The sequence below is a fragment of the Macaca nemestrina genome, chromosome 6, assembly GCF_043159975.1.
Source record: "Macaca nemestrina isolate mMacNem1 chromosome 6, mMacNem.hap1, whole genome shotgun sequence".
Taxonomy (NCBI): Eukaryota; Metazoa; Chordata; class Mammalia; order Primates; family Cercopithecidae; genus Macaca; species Macaca nemestrina.
This window is the reverse complement of record NC_092130.1, coordinates 156,293,053-156,316,158: the sequence shown is the minus strand read 5'-3', so window position 1 is coordinate 156,316,158 and position 23,106 is coordinate 156,293,053. Positions and strand designations below refer to the sequence as shown.

Genomic DNA, 23,106 nt, shown 5'->3' with positions numbered 1-23,106 from the left:
AAACTGTCTTCCACGAAGTAGGTCATTGGCACCAAAAAGGTTGGAGACCACTGATACAGAGTAATTGAAGCTTCTACACCTTGCTGATGGGAATGCAAAATATCATAGACACTTTAGAAAACAAATTTGTAATTCTTTTTTTTTTTTTTTTTTTTTTTTTGAGACAGAGTCTCACTCTGTCGCCCAGGCTAGAGTGCAGTGGCGCGATCTCGGCTCACTGCAAGCTCCACCCTCCCAGGTTCACACCATTCTCCTGCCTCAGCCTCCCGAGTAGCTGGGACTACAGGCTCCCGCCACCATACTCGGCTCATTTTTTGTATTTTTTAGCAGAGACGGGGTTTCACCGTGTTAGCTAGGATGGTCTCGATCTCTTGACCTCGTGATCCACCTGCCTCGGCTTCCCATAGTGCTGGGATTACAGGCGTGAGCCACCGCACCCGGCCTAAATTTATGGTTCTTAAGATGTTACATATGTACTAATCATTCGATACAATATTCCTACCCTAGGTACTTGTAGAGGAAAAATAAGAACATTTGTTCACATAAAACTTTATACAAATGATTATATCTTCTTTATTTATAATCATCAATTGGGAACAGCACAAATGTCCTCAAATGGGTGAATGGGTAAACAAACTTTGGTGCATCCATACAATGGCATACTAGTTATTAATATAATGGAATGAACAATTGATACATGGATGAATCTCAAATGCATTATGCTAAATAGAATAAGCCAGCCTCAAAATCACATACAATGTTTGATTTTATTGATATGGCATTCTTGCAAAAGCAAAAATATCGGTGATGGTTAATGTCTAGTCACCACAAAGTGACAGGAGGTAACTCCCTGGGGAGATGGAAATGTTCTCCATGTAGACTACAGTGGTGTTATAAAACTGTAGGCATTTATCAAAATTCATAGAACTTTTCCCTAGAAAGGATGAATTTTACTATCTGTAAATTTTACCTCCCTGCAAATGGCCAAAAGTTACACGAAATGATGCTCAGCATCACTAATCAGGGAAATGCAAATCAAAATCACAATGGGCATCATCTAACACCTGCTAAGATGACTATTACAGGCCTGGCACAGCGGCTCACACCTGTAATCCCAGCATTTTGGGAGGCCAAGGTGGGCAGATCACTTGAGGTCAGGAGTTCAAGACCAGCCTGGCCAACAAGGTGAAACTTCTTCTCTACTAAAAATACAAAAATTAGCTGGCATGGTGGCATGTGCCTGTAATTCCAGCTAAAGGAGAGACTGAGGCAGGAGAATCGCTTCAGCCTGGGAGGTGGAGGTTGCAGTGAGCCAAGATTGCACCACTGCACTCCAGCCTGGGTGACAGAATGAGACTCTGTCTCAAAAAAAAAAAAAAAAAGGAAAAAGATAAAAAAAGATGGCTTTTATCTAAAAGGATTAATGCAATGTATAAAAAAGATTTTTACCTTCATTGTATTTTCATTATCAAATATTATTTTAATAATTGAAAATGTTTAAGAGTATGTAATTGTATAGATTACACAGGAAATAAAACTTACTACATATCCATTATATATCTAAGTATGCAGCATCCAGAAAAAAGCATTTGTTTAAAAATGTTATTTAGATTAATGGTTCCTTTATTCTACTCTGAGACATTGGCGTTTCAAAGAAAAAGGTGCCCTAAATTGAATGTTCCATTTTGTTTCCTGTTATTCTTTGATTCTAGGTAGTTATCAGTTGTCAAAACAACAGACGAAACCTAACACTTTACGGCATGTCAAATATATATTTTTTCATCTCTATAACCTCATCAGAACTTTATTTCCTCAGCTTGGCCTGGACACCCTCAGCTTCAGCAAACAGGGAGTCAGTGCAATAGTGCATAAAATATGAGGGCTCTGAAAGCCTGGGCCTGCTTAGGGGAGTGTGTAATTTAATAAAGTGTTCATTGATGTCAGCACACGGGCTCATCAGACTCATGTTGATGCCGATGCCTGCAGCACGGAGACTCCTAGTCCTAATTAGATGACTGAAGTAAGATTACATTTTCCCTTGGAGACAGGCACAAGGGTGGGAGAGTTACTCTCAAAGGGATTTAGATTTACAAGTATCTGATGGAACAGAACAAAAATAGGGAAAGGCACACTTTAGGGAAACCAACGACGGAAATGAACTTAACAGAGCTGCATTATTTATAAGAAGGAAAGTTTTAAAAAAAACACCATGAGGTGTCTGTTGTTCCTACTTTATTCACACAGAAAGTCTGACATAAATTATAAATAAGGAAAAATATTTTTATGACTTATATGCTAAGCTTTCTAACAATCCCTTGTAAATCCCACAGAAATTTTAGCAAAATGACTTAGAATTTTAAGTATTATATTATACACTTTATCGTCTAGGGATGTCCATTAGTTTTTTATGACTTTTAAAATTCTATCTGAAAAGATCAAATTAATGATTTCTCAAAAAATTAAATTATGTATTATTCACAGAGCCAGGACATTTTTCTCAGATCACACAATGAAAATTTTGTCATACTGAGGAAAAAGCAAATAGATACCATTTTTATAAGTGTTTCATTAATATTTTAAATATTTATCTCCTAGCCTAATATAAATATGAAAGATTATCTGGTGATTAAAAATTATTAACTAAGTATTGCTATATAGATAATTTTATATTTTAAAGCAGGCCCTCTCTTTTTTGTTTAATTTGACAGCCTCAACCTAGACATTTTGAGATTCCTGACAATGTTCAAATCCTCATTCTTGGCTACTGAAATATCCTTGGCTAGAAATATTAATCTTTGGAGGAAAGCCACTAGTGTACGTAAGATAATATTTCATATTTTTAAATAGTAGTATAGCCATATTTTTATCTTACAAAAGATTGCTAACAGGACTATCCCATTTTAAACCACTGGTTATGAGAAAGAATATGGAACAGTAATGGGTTCTGTTGGCAAACCAAGCCATCTTCTAGGACTTTTCTTATTCTATTTGTCAACACATGTGTTGTTCCTCAGTGGTTTAATTTATTTACATCCTGATTTTTTTTTTTTTTTTTTTTTTTTTTTGAGATGGAGTCTCACTCTGTTGCCAGGCTGGAGTGCAGTGGCACAATCTCAGCTCACTGTTACCTCGGGCTCCTGGGTTCAAGTGATTCTCCTGCCTCAGCCTCCTGAGTAGCTGGGACTACAGGTGCGCACCACCATGCCCAGCTAATTTTTGTATTTTTAGTAGAGACGGGGTTTTGCCACGTTGGCCAGGATGGTCTCAATCTCTTGACCTCATGATCCACCCACCTTGGCCTCCCAAAGTGCTGGGATTACAGGTGTGAGCCACTGCGCCTGGCCTACATTCTGAATTTTTTAACAAAAGATTTCAAAATATAAAGTAGTAGTAAAATTACATTATCCTAATATCTCAGTGAAAAGACATTTAAAAATTTTTAATCATCCCATCACTTAATTAATCTGTTCAATGAACAATTATTTAATACTTCACATGAACCAGATACTTTGCTACATAACAAGGATATAATGGCACAAGAGCACTGGTTTAAGGAAAGTTTACATTTCAACAGGGTGAAATAGACATATTAGCAATATAAAATGAATAAGCTACATTTTCAAAGTTATTAAAATTTGTACATTGCAAAATTTACCATAACACATTATGCACAGCTGCAACCCAATTAACTTAACATTATTCTTTGAGCTGGAGGCTTTGTATATAAGGCTCCAAGGGTGTGGATAGGATTAAACAAAGGTGTGATTATATAGTTCTGAGTTTCAAATTGTATTTTCTTCAGTAGATGGGCAGAATCAATGATTGAAAATCAGTAATTGTTGAATTTCTAAAGTTTTACTCAAAACCCCAGTATAGACAAAACTAAGAATAAAATGTAGGAGAATTCCCATCCCACTGGGGAAGGGGGAAACCATTACGGATTCTGAAGAATGGCTCTCAGGGAAAGAAACAGAACGAAGATCATCAAAGAGGGTGAAGCTATTGAGTCCTAGTTAATTTTTCCCCTTCCATGCCTCTAGTCGACATCCTTGAGGCTTGGTGGAACGATAGTGGAGGGGGAGTTAGAAGCCCAGGCTGGGTGGAAAACAAGAAATGGTTGATCAAAGTGTCTAGGTAAATGAGTAAGAGGACAACCTCGCAGAGCCCCACACAATCCAGTGTGTGCTGAGGACGTGACTCAGAGTAACAGAACAAAATTTGGAAGGGAGGAAAAGACAAGAAAGCTTGGACCACAGACTTCAGCAGGAGATTATGACAGGACACTATGAGAATCTGTTAAGACAACCACACTACATCAGATGCCAGCACAACTCGGGAAGTGTCCATCAAAATTAACACGTCTTAAATGATTACAGTATAAGTGTATTGAAGGACTGGCTACTCTACAGCAGAGACCCACAGAAATCCAGGAGATGGTGTGGCACCACTGCAAGGCTGTGCAAGTTTCCCCACAGTGTTTTGATTTCTGCTTTTTCTTCTTAGATCTCTTTCTCCTACACCTTTTCCGGCCTGGCTCGAGTCATCCTCACAACAGCTGATAGTCTCCTAACTCCCCACTAGCTGGCTTCACATTGATGATCAGGCACCCATCAGAATGACTAATCGTGCTGCTCACTGCCTGTCGGATGTTCATCCAAGTTTTCCCCTGCCATTCACAGAATTCACGCTACAGCATCTGGTCACCATTACAATGTGCAAGCCAAGGTACAGAGTAGAAGAGCAGGGAGGGAAACCCAGTAAAAGTCACTCTCTCGCATATGGTAAGGAGGCCCTGGGCCCAGAAACGTTCCATATTATTACTCATACATGAGAGGTATTTAGCTAGTTGATGATTGTTTGGAGGGCCTAATTTTATCCTGAGACAGTTCTGCAAAATAAACTTTCTTATATTGCCAATTATTCCATGACAACTGCTTAGCAATGTAGTTTCACAAATGCTAAATTAATTTTTTAAATATTGTGAAGTAGATTCCTAATGACATAAATGGGAAAATGAGGCAAAGAATCCTAAACATACATGTGTTGGACTACAGAAAAGAACATTAAATAGCTTCTTAAATATAAACTTAATTTTCAATGTTAGTTACAACAGTTTTGGAGTACATTTAAAAATTGTATTGACTAGGATTATCTTTATTTTTGCTTCCATTATGCTAATTGTATTTGATTAAATTTAGAGAGATTTAAATATTAATGTTTTTTCATATCATAAATATGAATGTCTGGCCTCTATTTCAAAATACACATGAATAAAACATTACGTTTCCTCTGAATGGCAATGTTAAACTGCTCTACCAAATGGAATTATGATCTCTGAATATAGAGATTATATATTGATTTAATTTATTTCTGGTGAAATCTTCATACTAACATCAATAAATATTTCCTGGCAATATTCTCATCCTCAGGATTTTATTTTTCTCAGTTTAAATCCTCAAGAAGGTTTTAAGTGACTTGTACCTATGTGCACTGAGGGGATAGGGAAGACAGTTTGGAGATGTGAAGAAGTTAGAAAAATGTAAACAGGTTATAGCTGGAGAAAGTGGGGAAGCTGCACCTTTAATTGATGTCCTCCTAAGACTGTAACAATTGCTCCTTTGCAGTCACTGAAGGCTACAAGGTACAATATGTAGGGAGGCTCAGCAATCAGTATTTAGTAAAGAAAACAGGAAAATAACAATATCCCTCTTTAGTACCATCATTTGCTGAATGACTATTACAGGCCAAACACATTTATGCATAGCTTAAACATTGTTTCTCATCCTATATTATTTGTTGATCTGGGAAAAGACTATTTATTCCTTACCTTTTTATACCCAGGATTTAGCATAGATCCTTGTATAGATAGTTGCTCAATAAGTTCCTGGAAAATAATATATTGTTATTCTTCCCTCACAGGGTGCCCATGACTAGGCCATATTAAGTATTCACCCCTTTAATTGATACACCAAACAATGCTGATGAATTAAGTAATGTGATCAGCATAATATAGCTCACAACTGGTTAAACTGGGATTTTTTAAAGTCTTGGCCTGATGTGGGGGCTCCATGCCTGCAACCCCAACAATTTGGGAGGTGAGAGGATCACTTGAGACTAAGAGTTTGAGACAAGCCTGGACAACACAGGGAGACTACCTCTCTATAAAAAATAAAATTAAAATTAAAAAAAGAAAAGTCTTTCTCTGTCTCCCTTATTATGTTGTCTTCAAACAATAGACTGATCATAACTTGTAAAGTATCAAAAAACATAGTTATAGGGAGCAAATAAAATAGGATTATTAGAAAAATTGTTAAATACATTTTGTCTCCTATTTTTCAGAGTAGATTTTTTTAACAATGAATTTTTAAGAGGGTCCCCCACCAATGGTCCCTTCCTCCTGGTATGCAAACCCTATGTGATCCCATCTTCTTTCATGTTCACGGATCTAGTGACTTGCTGCTAACCAATAGAATTCAGCAAAGGTGAAGAGATACATTCCCATGATTCAGTTACAAAAGATGGCAGCTTACTTACATCTTGCTAGGAGACTCTCTATTGCCTTCTCAGCTTGAATGCTTTGATGCACAAGCCACCATGTTGAAGAGGATCATGGAGCCAAGAACTGAGTGTGACTGAAGGCCAACAGCCATCAAGAAACTGAGGACTTCAGTCCAACAACCCATAGAAACTGGAACCTGCCAACAACCATCCATTGAGCAACCCCTCACACGAAACCTGAATTGCAACCATCAAGAAACCTTAAAGAAGTGGATCCAGCTAAGCCTGCCTGCATTCCTGACCTACAGAACTTGTGAGATAATGGATGTTTGTTGTTTTAAACAGCTAAATTTTGTGATAATACATTACACGTTAATAGATACCTAATACAATATCAAACAAATAAGAAATATTAGACATATTATTTTAATAAGAATTAGATATTAATATTTTTTAGAAAAAGGTATCAGCTGCTTATGATGATATGTGTGTGACGGGACAAAGTGTCTTAGTGGCCCACTGGAAGTAAGAATAGTTCACTGAACTAGAATAAATGCCACAATCAATGTGGTTGCTATTGCAATATGATATCCCAAAAAGGACATTTTATAAAGTTTTGCAATTTTGCTTTGGTGAAAACTTTATTGCTTTTGTTGTTTTTTGTTTTTTTGTTTTGTTTTGTTTTGAGGCAGAGTCTCGTTCTGCCGCCCAGGCTGGAGTACAGTGGCGCGATCTCTTTGGCTCACTGCAACCTCCGCCTCCCGGGTTCCCGCCATTCTCCTGCCTCAGCCTCCTGAGTAGCTGGGACTACAGGCACCCGCCACCAAGCCAGGCTAATTTTTTGTATTTTTAGTAGAGACGGGGTTTCACCATGTTAGCCAGGATGGTCTCGATCTCCTGGCCTTGTGATCCACCCACCTTGACCTCCCAAAGTGCTGGGATTACAGGCGTGAGCCATCACGTCCGGTCGAAAACTTTATTGCTTGCCATCTTCTCTCACAGATATACTTCTTTTTTGCATATTTACGACTGTGAATATAGAAAATGTATTTCAACTGATAGTAAGGTTGAATTAAAAATAGTTTACTCACTTAGTGTCACAAAATAATGGAGCTTATACAATTGAGTAACCTCAATAATTGATCAATGTGTTAATGGTATACATTAATGCTTTTTGTATTTCTTTATTATTGGGGGTAAAAGCTACACAAACACACTGGCCATTAGAAAGTCAGAAGTCAACTGAGAAAAGCTCTCAGGTTTATATACATAATTCTTACAGAAAAAAATAACTTTTGGAAAAGTTATTTGTTTCACTTGTTTACATTTACTGGTATGCTCCTATTTAATCAATACAGTAAGATTAATATGATGTAAATGGAGCTTTTGAAATGTAAGGTAGTTTTTCAATCTATCATAAAGTATTTGTGGTAATCAGAGCCCCTGATGGAATATTACTATTGTATTTTCAATTTTCTAAAAGACGACTAGACTTATCAAGATTGTGCAGTATGCCATTTGCAACACATTGAGGACACAGTCCTCTGAGAGATGTAATCCAAATCGACTGCTTCAGAAACATACTAGTAACGGCTTTGAGTGCCATTGTCATTACTAGGATAATTCTAGAGTACTTCCACATAGAAAAAAAAATGTTAAATAATTCAATATGATTTTTATTCCATTCCTACTGAAAGTATCTCTTTCTTAAAAGAAAAAAAATGTATAACTGAAGTGCAAATCTGCCATAGGGAATATGTGGAGAGTATCAGCACTGCCTATAGCTATTTCATGTTTTGTTCAACTATAGTTGTGGTGAGTAAAATACCTTTTAAAAACTCAGGGAAAACAATGCATATGTATTCTCTGCTGTTAATATATCTGTGAGCAAGGATAAATAACACGTGGCTAGATAAGACTCATTTTCATGCTTTTGCAGCCTTCCTAGAAAAAAAGGAAGACTACATCATCTTTGTTTTCTATGTGTTCTCTTTCTTTCCTGTGTAATAGTTTTCACATTTTTGTTCATTGTTTTCACTGTATTTTTCTCTCTATTGTTTGGCTTGCAAGCATCCTCTTTGCTGGAGAAGAAAAAAAAAAAGGAAATGACAGCTTTTATTTAACATAAAAGTGAAAGAATGTCCTTGGAAGTATTTGGGGCAGCTGGAGAAGAGTCTCAGAAGTACAAATGGGGACAATGTTGCTACCTAGGACACTGTGGCAATTGTCTCAAGCTTTAAATAAACTTTAGGGCACATGAATTATTGGTCACTGAAGAATTAGTTTCTCATCAACATACATTCTGTGGTACAGATAAAATATTTTCCCTAGTTTTTGTATAGAAAGGATATTTTCAAACTGGGTATTTATTGCTCCCTTACCCTGCTAAAAACACCGTCTGTGTTTCTATTTATATATTCAATATTCTATGTTCTATGTATTTATTCAATAAATAAATGTTGAATGAAGCATTCATTTAAGAATGGGAAAAGGACAAATTCAACTTTGCATCTGAAGAATTACCTATTTAGAGAGATATCCAAACATCAAAACCAAGAGTTCAGTTTGTGAGTTAAAAATGTGCATTCTGGAACAGTATAACTAAGTCAAAGCAGACAGATAAAGAACATAGTCTGATAATAATGTTGATAAAGGTGCTTTCTGGTTCTATTGCATGGTCAGTGTCATTATATATATATAAAAAATATAATCATGGTGGATCCAAAATTGTTAAAACAATAATGACTCTCTATTGATAGGAAAAACTCTTTAAGTTCTACAGATAGGCTACATCCTTGCAATGAACATTTATGAAGTAGAAAAATGCAAACAAGTATGGATAAAGTTATGCTTGAATAATGGACTCTGGCATTACACAGCACACAATATATTCCTTAATTACTTCTAAAACCATACATAAATAGAAACATATCTCCGCAGCTTGCACCCTTTCAGTGTTATCCCTCCTGATCCAATAGTACAGAGTTTGGAAAACACTAACTGGGTGCAGATCTCAATGTAATTGATGATGTACATATTAAATAATAGCAGGCTGATAAATTAAGTATTTGAGGAAATGACTAGCATGACATTGCAGAAGCCAATAAAATGGGTCAGGGATGAATCTCTCCATTTTTTTTCTCTGTCACTGCCTTTCACAGTTTCTCATTGTTGGGGCCACCATCGGATGAAGATAGAATTTAGTTTTGGTTTCCAGACCGAGTAAACAGAGAACTAGTCACAATTATTGGTGTCCTCATGCCTGCGATAATTGTCTTTGCCAACTAGATTAAAATTTGATATTTGGGAGTATTTTATATGTACCCATGTAAACTGGGGCATAGTATAAGACTCATGTTTATCTCACATTTGCTTCTTAATTTTGCCATCTAATTATTCTGTGAAAAGCCAAGGCGGCAGGACTTATTTTCTGTGTGGTTCTCTCCTGCACTCCTATTGGTCAGAGCAGTAACAGATGACAATGCACAGGCTCTGGTATGTGCTATCTTCAGCTGCAGGAGTCAAGCACCGAGAGCATCTACATATTCTGTTGTCTCTGGTGAGTGTGGCCACCTCCCCAACACGTAAACATCCACTCTTAACTATGCTTTCTTCTCAACTTGCCCACGTTACCCACAGTCCATGATAATACTGTTCCCGCCTATTTCTCTAACCTCCTTTCTCACTGATTTCTCTTGATCAATTATCTTCTGGCACAATAGCCTCCATTCATTTTTACCAATACACCAAGCTCATTTCTGCATCAGAATTTTTGTACTTGCTGTTCCTTTTGCATGGAAATCTCTTCTGCTCACTTTTCACATATTTCAAATATTTTATATTTCTGTTCACATTTCTCAATTCTCAAATATCACGTCGTTGGCACTAAAAACTGACCTTCAAAGACATTCTTGTTCTGTTTATCTTGTTTATTTTATTCATGTTATCACAATGTGATTTTTTATAGTATTTAACTGTTAATCATCTGTCACTGAAATACATTCTACATGAGTACAGAAAACTAGTTTTGATTGTTCCCTTAGGAGCCACACTGCACAGAACAGTGCTTGGTATATTGTAGGTATGGAACAAATGGAATGAAACAGATAATATGTGAATAACTTCAATTCTTTCTAAGACTATGGAGCTTCCCTATAAACTCCTACATCTTTCATGGATGGCTTTTGCTCTCTGAAGCCTAAAGTGTTGGTGAATATAATTCCCAAATAATACCAGCAGAGCTCTCTAACCTTCACTTAATTTCCAGGTACCATTGGATTCTCACTGCCATGCCTACTTATTAGACTGGCTCTCTTCATATAAATTAAATCATATATGCAATTCAACAAAGTGACCAAAGCTGAGCACAGCATATATTTTGGAAATTCTGCCTTGAGGCATGAGGAGGTCCTTATTGAGATCAACCTTAGTAGGTGTTCATTTCCCAAATCCCTTGGCAATTAGAAGTCATGAGCCTGATCATAGTGTTTTAGTGTTTTCCATTTATCCCTTCTCATTGCCAAGGTGTTAGCATATCTTGTGTTTTATTTACCCCAAATTACATAAATTATAGCTATATTCTTTTTATGGAATGTTGACTGTAATTATTTTATGTTCTTTAAAAAAAAGTATATATTTCATTGCATTACATACATTTAGATCTTTCAGCAAGTTAAAAAAAAAAAGAAAGAAGGTCTACGTGAAATAAGTTTTAGGAAGAAGTATCTAGCCTTGGCAAATAAAGTAAACTTCCATTTTCTCATTTTTCTGTTGCAAAGACAAAGTAATATTTAAATGTTCATTAACTAAGGAACTAAGTGAATAACTTTTGTGTTTACCAAGGCTCACAAGAACCAGGAATTTGTTTTCTCAGAAACAAATTTGGATGATGGTTAACATCGCAATTTTTTAAGATCTTTTACATTGTAGGAAAGAACACTGAATATAGGTTCTATACCTGGGGGTTGGATTAGGTTAAAAGGTAAGAAAAGGAATGAAGGCACAAAGTATATAGAAAAATGAATGGTAGAAATAAATGGCAGCATTGATAAATGTGAATAAAGCTCATACAAAGAAAAGGCCATTAGCAGATTGCAATTTTTTTTTTTCAAAATCTGCACATACCTCATACTTTCTATATTTAAAAAAAGAATTCTACAATCAATTGTTCTTGTTCTGTGAGTACTTGAACATGAGGCTAAATAAAACTTATTCTCCAGAATAAACATTCTCAGGCACTCAGATGGTTTCATTGATTCCAGATAAGTAGGAGTATCAAATTCATATTTCTATTAGACCACTGGACTAAGGCCAAAGTCTTGTGTTTATCAATTTGTATGTCAGCTAAGTTCACTCTGTGGCATGACCATAAATTATACTGGTCCTCGGAGTGCATATACTATTTTTCCTCTAGCAGTTATCTTATCAATATACCTTTTTAAAAAAATTCAAGGACATTTAAGCAAGAAGTAATTTTAGAAAAGCACAAATCTCTCATTGTCATAATTCCATTGAATTTAACACCTCATCTTTTGAAAACACATATTCCTTTAGTCAAAAAGCTTTGCGTCAGTTATTATGAAAGGGAATGGTCAATCCAGCCCCTTGCAGGTGCATCAAGCTGTATTCAAAATGGGTATATTTCAGAGTTTATCGAGAGTGGTACTGTTGATATTTTAGACTAGACAATTCTTCGTTAGGGAGGTGAATCTCGTGCATTGTAGGATATTTAGCAGCAGCCCCAGTGTCTACCTACACCATGCCAGTAGCAATGCATCCCTCCTGCTTTTGCCCTGATCATGGCAGACAAAAAAATGTCTCCAGACATTGCCAAATACTATCTGGAGGGAAGGGAGAAAAATTACCCCAAATGGAGAACCACAAAATTGTCATATTGCCTAGAATATCTGTATTGAGATCAATAACTTAAGAACCAAAAGCAAACTTTAAACAAAATGTACAAGTTTAAAGAAAAAAAATAAGACTGAAAGTAGGACCTGGCTAAAGTCTGGAGGAGGCATGAAGCATATGTTTGTTAATTAATTTGTAAGTAAACTTACAATGTAAGCAAAATATTTATAGGATACTGTTGTGTTTTCCCAATTCTAGGCTATTTTTATAAAAGCTTAAAGCTCAAGACTCATGAGTTAATCTAATCCAAATTAGTAATTGTATAAATGCAAAAATAAGTCTTCATGGAGGTCAGTTATTTCCTTAAGGGTTCTTACTAGCATAGGTGATCCAAAAACCCAAAATGTTAGTCTTCAGTCTCACACAAAATTACCTAAAATATTCTGTATACTCTCAAACATACATGTAGACTGTCTTCCACAATGCACCGTAACTCAGGAAAAGATTAACAAGCTCATTTAGACTAAAGTGTGTACGCGATTGATAAGACTTAGTAAGTTCTATTTTGCAATAATTGACAAAGACACTAGCTAGAAAAACTGGCACTTGAGGTCTGAGGGAGAAGGTAGAGGGCAGAGTGCTTAGGTTCAGCAGAGTTCAAAAAGTCAATTTTTCTAACCAATAGTAGACAAAATACATAATTTTTAAAGATTCTACCTTAAAAGTCTGTCTCTCTGTCTACCTTAGTTTGCACTTTGATTTTCATTGGAAAGAGTTAACTCAACATGATTTCTGAAACAATGTCTCCATTTTTGTGTATGGGGCAAGCTGTGAAAAAGAAATGTCATTTGTGGCCGGGCGCGGTGGCTCAAGCCTGTAATCCCAGCACTCTAGGAGGCCGAGATGGGCGGATCACGAGGTCAGGAGATCGAGAGACGATCCCGGCTAACACGGTGAAACCCCGTCTCTACTAAAAAATACAAAAAAATAGCCGGGCGAGGTGGCGGGCGCCTGTAGTCCCAGCTACTTGGGAGGCTGAGGCAGGAGAATGGCGTAAACCCGGGAGGCGGAGCTTGCAGTGAGCTGAGATCCGGCCACTGCACTCCAGCCTGGGTGACAGAGCAAGACTCCGTCTCAAAAAAAAAAAAAAAAAAAAGAAATGTCATTTGTGGAATTTCTGGCAACTTAGCCATCTTTAGTTACACCTTTCTCAATACTTACAATACATTCCCATATTAAAAAAGAAACAGCTGGTACTCATTTACAATATGGAAATTATAATTTCTGAATTATAATTTGTTGATAATTAGTAAAATTTGCTGACAAAATTAGTTGACTATTTGAAAAAGAATTGGCTCCTCATAGCCTATGCATGCCAATATAAATTCTAAATGACTTTAAGAGCAAATGTAAAAGTGATACTATTTTTTAAAAAGCTCTAAGAAAATACCATTCACTATTTCTTAGATCTTAGGATAAAAAAAGAACACAAGAATAAAGAAATATCTGACCACAAATTAATGGAAGATGCAACAAAGGAATAACCAAATAGCTGCTTCTAAATCTTCATTTGTTCCTCTTTAGAATTACATATCCATACTCCTCTGCTATGTGCCTCCTAGGGCCTCCTCGTAGAAGAGATGATACCAACCTCCCCGCCTGTTGCACTTGGATCACTTTGTCATTATTAATACACCTGTAAACCCAAATGGTCTTCTTGTGAAGGGCTTGTTTACAAAGCCATATGGTTTTAGAATTGTAAGGAATCTTAGCAATCAGTCTGTTCTCCACCCTCTATTTTACATATCAGTGTCAAACACGTTATGTGATTTTACCTGTATCATGTGCAATGGCTAAAAGGGTAGATTACACTTCTCAAGAGTGTCCAGTTTCAATGTGTGTTTGGTTAGGGGTTCATTTTCTGGTTTTTAGAATTTTTTCCCTGTTAAATGTAAAATATGAGGTAGTTCATCATCTGTTCAGAAACCCAACTCAAAGAATGGACCACTATTATTAGCATAATTATGGATAAAACTGATGTAAAATCATTTAACATGGAAGTGATTGCAAAATTTCTGAGTTTCTGGAAACTACACTCTTATGAATATGACTGAAGGATAACTTCTTACGAAGCAAAAGTTGAAATCATTTGAAGAGACAACGCTGTTGTAGAGTAGCTACATGTCTGGGTGTTTCATTGTCATTTGTTTTTTAAATTCTTTCAATTAACAAAATATTTACTTAATAATTTAAATATCATTCTTAAAACGCATGTGATTATTCTACAGTCTTGAAAAAATACTAAGTGGATAAGCATGAAGCCTTTTTCTTTTCTGTATTTTATATTTTTGTTGAAGTTCTAAATTTGTATCAGCTATTTCTTTTAAATGCTGGCTCCTTAATTTTGTTTGACATAGAGATTTCAAACTGGTTCTATCTAACTGATTAAACAAATAGCCCAGTAACTGGCACTGGTCATTTTAAAGAATCATAAAGAGGCAAAAGATATATTGTGTAATTATCTAAATAATCCTTAAACTCTCCACAACAGTTTATCAAATGTTTATTCATAATCATGCAACTCATTATCTATAGGAACATTTTCTTTTCTTTAATTTGACTTCCTGGTCTTTGTAGAGCTTATTTTATAATGGTATTAAATGACATATTAAGAAATACCTAGAGGTACTGTATATTATTTAATTTTGAATTTTTTACAAACTGCAAAGGACTGTAGGTCAAACATCTGATTTTAATAATTTTTTAAAATTGTTTTAATGTGCTTTATAGGATTGTTGAGTAATATACTAAGATAGTCAATCATAAAACAGCCCAAAACATGACACTCCTTTCTTCTCTCCTATTTCTCTACTTTTGAGATGGGAATGTCTATCCTGTACCTGTCCCACCACTGCATGTTGGAAGTACATAGTATGTTTGATTTCACAGATGCATAGTTGGAAAACAATCTACTTCAAGATGAACGGTACCGCGAGTCTCATCTATATCTGAATTAGATGATATTTAGATGAGACACTGGACTTAGATTTTAAAGTTGATGCTGGAATGAGTTAAGATTTTCAAGGCTATGAGATAAAACAAATGTATTTTGCCTGCAGGAAGGACATGAATTTTGGAGGGCCAGGTGCAAAATGCTGAATATTTATAAATATTAATTGTCTGAATATTTATGTTCCTAAAAAATGCATATGTTGGAATCCTAACCCCCAAGATAATATTACAAGGAAGAGTCTAGGAAGTTGATTAGGTCATGATTGGGATTAGTACTCATAAAAGTGACCCCAGAGCGCTAGCTAACTCCCACTACCATGTGTAGTCACAAGGAGGAGGAGTTGTCTCTGTACCAGAAAGAGGGCCTCACCATATACTGACTCTGCTCGTCTTTATCTTGGAGTTTCTAGCCTTCAGAACTCTGAGAAATAAATTTCTAATATTTACAAGCTACCAACTTTATGGTAGGTTGTCATTGCAACCAGAAGGGACTAAGAAAGTCAACATTGAGGTTTGTTCACAAAAAGAAATGGTTTGTAGCAGTAAAATGAATGATATATATTTACACACATCAGAATAAATACTTCTCCAAAAATCTACCTTAAATTATCTCTTTTTTAGTTCTACCTTACTAACTTCAGCTCATAAAGCTCTTATCTCCTCACACATATTAATAGGCATAACATTTTTATTAAACATATCAATAGTTTTTCTAAAGTTAACAACTTGTTTTCTGACGTCCTTTGACAGCTCAAAATGCAGATTTATATCTATTATAGTCTGACAAAACAATATACATTAAAAGAAGATTGCACATCTTTCTAACACGTACATTAGCTCCATCAATAATTACATCTCCAAATAGGCTGAGAACAAAAATTATTAAAAAGCAAAGTTATTCATGTTTTGTCTAAAATGAATCAGCCTTAATGATTAGTAAATTAAGATAAGACCTTGAATAAGGTATATAAAATGTGATTGTGTCCTTTTTCTCTTCAAAAAATGGTTACGGAATAAAGAGAGATCTCTGAAAGTGAAAATACACCGTAGCTCTGTGTTTGATTTAAAATCATACAAGTTCAACTATTTTTCCACGTATATACTAAGGACAGCACATCTGCTTGTTAAAGTTGTACTTTTCTGACCTTTGTATACTGTTTATAATTGCTTTAGGCAATGAACTTTGAATACTCCAGTTGTGTATTACCACAGTTATAGGGCAGAAGAGGTCTTTTTTCATCCTTTTCTTGTTGCCACTGTTCTGTTAAGTGGTGTCCATACCAGTCTGTATTCATATTAGACATAAAGAATGTTGAGAGAAGAGGCACAAATGAAATATACAAATCCCATAAAGCAGCAATCAATTTAGCTGACTGACTAGCTCTGGACAGCTTGTGTCAACTTTTGAAGGTTTATGGAAATCTCTTTTTAGTTCCATCTTATCGTCAAGGTCTAACTGCCAGCATAATACAAGACGCTTGGACCTATCAGCATTTGACTTAATATTCTGAGATTGAAACTGGGATATATCTGCCAGCATGCAGCAAATAGTGGTAGGTCTGATGCAGTTTAATTCAGGAGGGAGCCTCCATCGGCTGCCTCCTCAAGGACGTCAGATTTGTCTCTAAGAGCCCCCACTCCGCCTCTCATCTACAATGCCAATGAGTGTCAGAGAAGCAGTGTGGACAAGGAATCCCAAAGAAGAAACCGGGTCTCCCTGAGATCTCTGGGACTGGCTGCAATCTAGAAACCCCACAGAATCCCCATATCCATTGATCTATTCATGCATTTGACCAAGGCATATCTACTAAGAGGACACAGGGCTAAGCAAATCAAACAGCCTTCTCAGCCATAAAAAGCTTGCTTCCATTTTAGTGGAAAGATTCAGATAACAAGTACAATATATAAGTAACATAGCAGAAACAAAACCAGCAAACTCACTGTCAGCAAGAAGCTTGATCTCACTGAGAGGATATCAACAATAACCACATGGAAAAAGTAAAATATAGAGTATATTGCATGTAACACATGTTCAGAAAACACCAAAACAGGAAAACGGCATAGGGAATGTGGAGAGATTTCTATTTTAAATTGGAAAGTCCGGGGAAGCCTTCCTGAGTCATTTTGACTAAAGAACTGAAGGAAAAGAGAGAAAGTCTCATTGCTCTCTCTCTCTCTTTCTCTCTTTTTCTCATCTATAGAGATAGATAGACATATTTATGTGTGTGTGCATGCACACATATAATCCATGTATACGCATTATATACACGATATACATGTGTGTGTACACACACACACAGATATAAACATCTTTCATTCATAAGGGACAGCAACAAGTAAAGGCCCCACCCACGGTAGAGATATGATGGAATGTTATATGACCAGCCTAAAACTAGGATGACTAGAGTGGTGTGAGTCCTGACAGAACAAAAAAAGATGAGGTTAGAGAGGAAATGCAGATCCAACTGCATTGGCTTCTTGCCAGCTCTTGCAACGTCTTTGGCTTTTACACCAAGTGAGACATTTGCACAGAAGACTAACATGATCTCATTTACTTGGGTTGAGAGAGACTGAGGTACAGCAAGCACAGAAACAAGCAGACCTGCTTGAAGGCTACTCAATTCAGTTAGAACGAAGACTTCAGTAAATGTCAGCAGAAACTCAAACTCACAAGTCACAGCTGACCTTTGACAAAACATATTAATTTGATGTGCGAATGATTGTTGACAAAATTTTTCAGCCTCTAAATGTTATGGGAAAGAGTATGCATGATGAATCAAGAATATATTTGATCGCAATTTGACTGTGAGAACTGGCAAGGAGGAAGAAGAAAGCGCCTGAGGGAAGAAGGGACATTTTCCTGGCTAGCCACAACAAATTCATTAGCTCTGCTGATATTGAAGGATCAGTTTCAGCAGGCTGCAGAATTTGGAATGCATTAGCATGGATGAAAATTTGTAGATCAGATATGTACCTTATTCAGATCACTCTAGTGTTCTGATTAGAGAATGGATTACCATTCTAAAGCCCAGCCAGTTTTGACAGTGATAATCATGAGGCAATTGAAATCTGCTAATCTAAACTTTTGAATACAGACTCTAACTCCTCTTCAGGTCCCCAGGACTTAACAAAATCCTAGGACAGATGAGGCATTTATTGGTGGTGCTAGCAGCGAGGTTCTCAATATTCCAGAGACAACAAGCATTGCTTCATGTATTTTAATCACAAAGAAATAAAAGTATAGGTAGTTAGGGGAAATAACCCTCTAATGTCAGGTTTATATTTTACTCTCATATTTTTAAAAATAAAATCTTCACTTAGTATCATTCCGTTTTGTAAATTTTAAAAAAGTTAGAAATTATTTAGTTTAATCCTTTTATTTTCAAGAGGAGGATTCTGAGACCACATAACGTGATGTGACTAGCATATCTGACCTCAGTGGTAGCACTTTCTAGGACATATAAAACTGTAAGATAGCTTCAAAAACTGTTGTTCTTATAAAGCCAATTGCAGGGAAAAGGGGAAAAATGCTATGCCTCTGCCAGAAATGAGAATTATTTCACCTTTCCTTTGTGTCACGCAGGAAGAAGATACGACTGGGAACTAGAGCTACTGGATCAGAGCAGCCTCACAGCACTCATTCTGCAGCCAATTCCAAGCCAGCAGTCCTGCAGATGCAGGGAAGCTAGTGAGGCACACTCCTGGTGGGGGTACTAGTTTTATTTAACAGTCTTGAACAGCTGGACAGCACAATGCTAACGACCACTTGAGCATGAAAGTGTCTGATGATTGCATATAAAATATGGCATGCAATGAGGAAAAAGGGTAATAACAATATACCACAGAACAAATGTGCAGTGCCAGGCCAAAATGCGTAAATCGCATAACAAATTTTAAAAGAGAACTGTCTTTGTAATGTGCATTCTTAGAGTGGACTATTTCTTTCAAATCAGAAATAATTTAAACAATCAGAGAAATTCTCTCTTTTCAATCACCTCAAACATATGTAATTGGAAAATGATGCAGTATTAGCAATAGAGAAATAAGAAAATCCTAAGAAGAGAAATTTTCAGGTCCGGTAGGAGCTTTTCAGTGACATTTAAGCATCATGTGAACAAAAATATTTATGAATTGAAGCAACACTGTGGTCGGAATATCTCTTACCTTGCAGAAAAGGAATGCTATCAGAAACAAAGCATGTAGAAGGCAGTGCTGAATTCCAAATGCAATTGCAAGGTGAGCTGTTTTTAAATAACAGCATATGTGTTTTTAGGGATTTGCCTCGCAGCATGTCTCTCTTTTTTTTTTCCCATATAACTGTCAACTATATCCGTGATGAAAATGAAAAATGTATCACTCAAAACTTTTTGTTTTCTGAACTGTACCTTATCTAGTGAGAAATGAAGTTCTCTCTCTCTCTCTTTTTTCCTAAGAAATACATTCCTGTAACATTTCAACACTATCAAAGTATAACAGCAGGTTGAAGGAAACACAGGACATAGCCAGATACCCACACAGCAACTGTTTTTTGCTTGTTTTGTTTTTTGAGAGCTCAGTAGGTACTCTGAGGTCTAGTAGAGAAAAAGACTCTGTCATCAAGGAGCGGTGTCCTGTTGTGAGGAGAAACAACTTATAAACCAATAACACACCTCTTCTCTGCACTGTTTCCTCCATAGCACTTATTACAAATAAGCCATATGAAATGTTTTAGTTATTCACATTTTATTGTCTGCTGCCACCCTTGAAAGTAAACTCTACGAGATCATAGATTTTCATCTATTTTATATATGGATTTTTCCTCACTGCCTCAATCAATATTTAAATAAATCAGATAATAATTATCAAATATTCCTGTTAATATTACAAATTATGGGTAAACAACATGTACAAAGACATAGGAAAATTTAATTCCCTCTGAGACATGTAAAGATACTTATGATGAGGTGACACACTGGGTATGGTGATCTCTAGGTCCTAGAAAGTTTCCATATCAGAATATGAAATTGCATGGCTAAAGTCTAAATGACTTCATTTTGCTTCCTGTCTCATGAACCACCCCAAAGTATTTCTTAAAGTAATTTTGTAGTTTCATTTCTGAGATTCCAGGTTCAGAATGGAATTTAGAACCAATTCTTCCAAGTGCCAATGTTTGACGAAAGCAAACTCAAATCAAGAGGTAGTAAGGCGTACGTTGAAGGTCCCTTGATTGGTGAAAAAGGCAAGTCTGGAATCCATATGCTGAAATGCTCATCTTCTCTATCATTAGCTTCTATGAACCATGTGCCTGCATGTTCTCACACAAAGGACTGCATTACCTCAAAGAAATACAATAGAGCTGGAAAATGCTAACAGGAAGACAACTAAAGTATCATTAAAGAAAAGAAGTAGCTTTGTAAAGGAAGACCTTAAAGATTAGAATCTTCAATCTGGAAACTCTGACATCTATTAAATCATGAAGAAGGTGGATAGTGTAAAAGCCAAGCTATCCACAAACTTCAATTATACTAGGTCTTAGGGCACCCTTTGAAGTTTAAAAGAGATAAATATAGGAAAATAATGGGAAGTGCCATACTACTTTATTTATTAGGTAGAGTGCTCATGGAAGTAACACAGGCTGAAAATATAATAGGTTCATAAAAGGTTTAGATAAAAAACATGCAATAAATCAATTCCAAACTATTAAAGGGAATTGGCCCAATATACGGTTACTACCACTTTTATCTTTGTCAAAGTACAGAACTCTCCTTGCTCTTTAGTTATATTGGAAGTGCCTAAGCTTGAACATTTTTGCACTGATATTAAAAAACCAGGTGTCTTAGTAATATGAACTAAATAGCAAGAGTAGATATGGTGCAATACTCTACACATAAAGCCAAGGTGAAATTTCCAAATGACCATTACAGCAATGTGATTAGATATATTAAATGCTCTCTGAACACAAATTTTTCAACGGTGTGTATTACATCTTTAAATTTAGATGCAAGAACTGAGATCGATCGATCTATCTATCTATCTATCTATCTATCTATCTATCTATCTATCTATCTGTATACATATATATATTCATGAATTCACAAACAAGAAAATGTACCAAAGCTATTTCCCTTCTAGATGTGCAGTTTAGATTTTGGTAAATGGTTTTAGGTTTTGGTACATGGCATCATTTTGAAGCATCTTAGGCTCTTGGTGTTAGGGATTTATAAAGTTCTCCTACATCACAAAACTCATTACATTTTTAAGTGTTAATCTTTGTTGCAGAATAAAATATTTTCATTATATAATACTCTCATTTAGTAATTACGATCTGAAAAGTTTTTACTAACATTTAAGAGAGAATTTATTTATCTTGGGCTCTTATGTTGAATCATGTTCTCTTATCACGATGCTTGAGCTACATTAATATGAATTACTTGTAGAATAATGTTGCTGGAACACATGTAAATTAAGCATAAAAGCTTATCATATAAACATCTGTGCTTCTAATACTTACAAAGTCAACACAAAAAATAAAAATAACTTCAAACACAATTCACAAAACCAATGGCCATTCAAATTCATGTTAATTTTATGGATCAGATTCTTTGGGTTCCCAAAACAATGTGGTTGATGACTATGTGAATACGGCACTGGGAGCTAACAGAGAGAGTTTTAGAGATTGATAGGCTTGAAGTAAACTTTTGATTCATTTTTTCTCTATATGGTAAAATTTTTACATAATTCTTATAATTGACCATTATATAATTTGAAGCTTATTTGGCAAAAACTGATAAAATATATGGTATGACTTTATCTGTTCCTTTTTCAGAAGGCTCAAGGAAGGAGGCATGAAAGGGATAATAACCACGATGGAAAACAGGTCCTAAAATTACATGAAAGTAATTTGATAGACGAGCTACCCACGTTAAGCATGATTATATTAAACACATTCATAGTATCACATGAAAGTTCTCAAAAGTCATACAACTTGAGTCAGGTTTGAGAAACAGTATTTTATACCATAACTTTGATGTAGATTTCTAATAGTAAATTTTTATTAAAAAATATAATCTAGCTGGGTGTACTGGCATACGCCTATAATCCCAGCTACTTGGGAGGTTGAGGCATGAACCACTTAAACCTGGTAGGCAGAGGTTGCGGTGAGCTGAGATCATGCCACTGCACTCCAGCCTGGGCAATAGAGTGAGACTCTGTCTCAAAAAATTATATACATATATATATATATATATATATATGTATATTTTCTTTTATGGTTAAAGCCACAGGAAGAAAAAAATGCTGCTGAATATTTTTCCGGTAATAGCTATTCAGGTTGCTAAAACTCAATGAGCAGTGTGTGTGTGTGTGTGTGGTGCCTGTATGGTGTGTGTGTTGTGATGTGTATCTGTGTGAGGTATGTGTGTGTGTAGCAGTGTGTGTGTATACGGTGTGCTACTTATGGATGGGGACAATGAGTGGTCAGCTTATGTTATAAAGATGAAATTAGAGTTTAGAATCTTTCATCTTTCTCCTGCACAACAGAGTTCATTATGATCGGCAAGTTTTTAAAAGTTAATTCGTTTTTACTGAAAACTTAATCCATACTCGTAAGAACAATTTCTAAAAAAAATTAAGTACAGTGAAAATCCTCTAGATTCAGACATGCAAATCCCTTACCCTTCTACCCAGAAGCCACCATTGTGACTATTTTCCTGTATACAATTAAAAATATTCTATGCATATTAAATAATATCACCATATGCCTTATCT

General features: G+C 35.8%; 1 protein-coding gene across 2 annotated transcripts in view; it reads right to left on the bottom strand.

Moving 5' to 3' along the window:
- The window catches only part of LOC105472980 (cadherin-10), a 164,762-nt gene that overhangs the window by 123,687 nt on the left and 17,969 nt on the right, over positions 1-23,106 (bottom strand). Inside the window, exon 2 of one of the 2 annotated variants that reach the window (XM_011726560.3) lies at positions 7,417-7,527. The exons of the other annotated variant lie outside the window; for it this stretch is intronic. The gene's annotated coding sequence lies outside the window, so the exon portion shown is untranslated. The remainder of the gene's footprint in view (positions 1-7,416; positions 7,528-23,106) is intronic. 2 annotated transcript variants of the gene reach the window in all.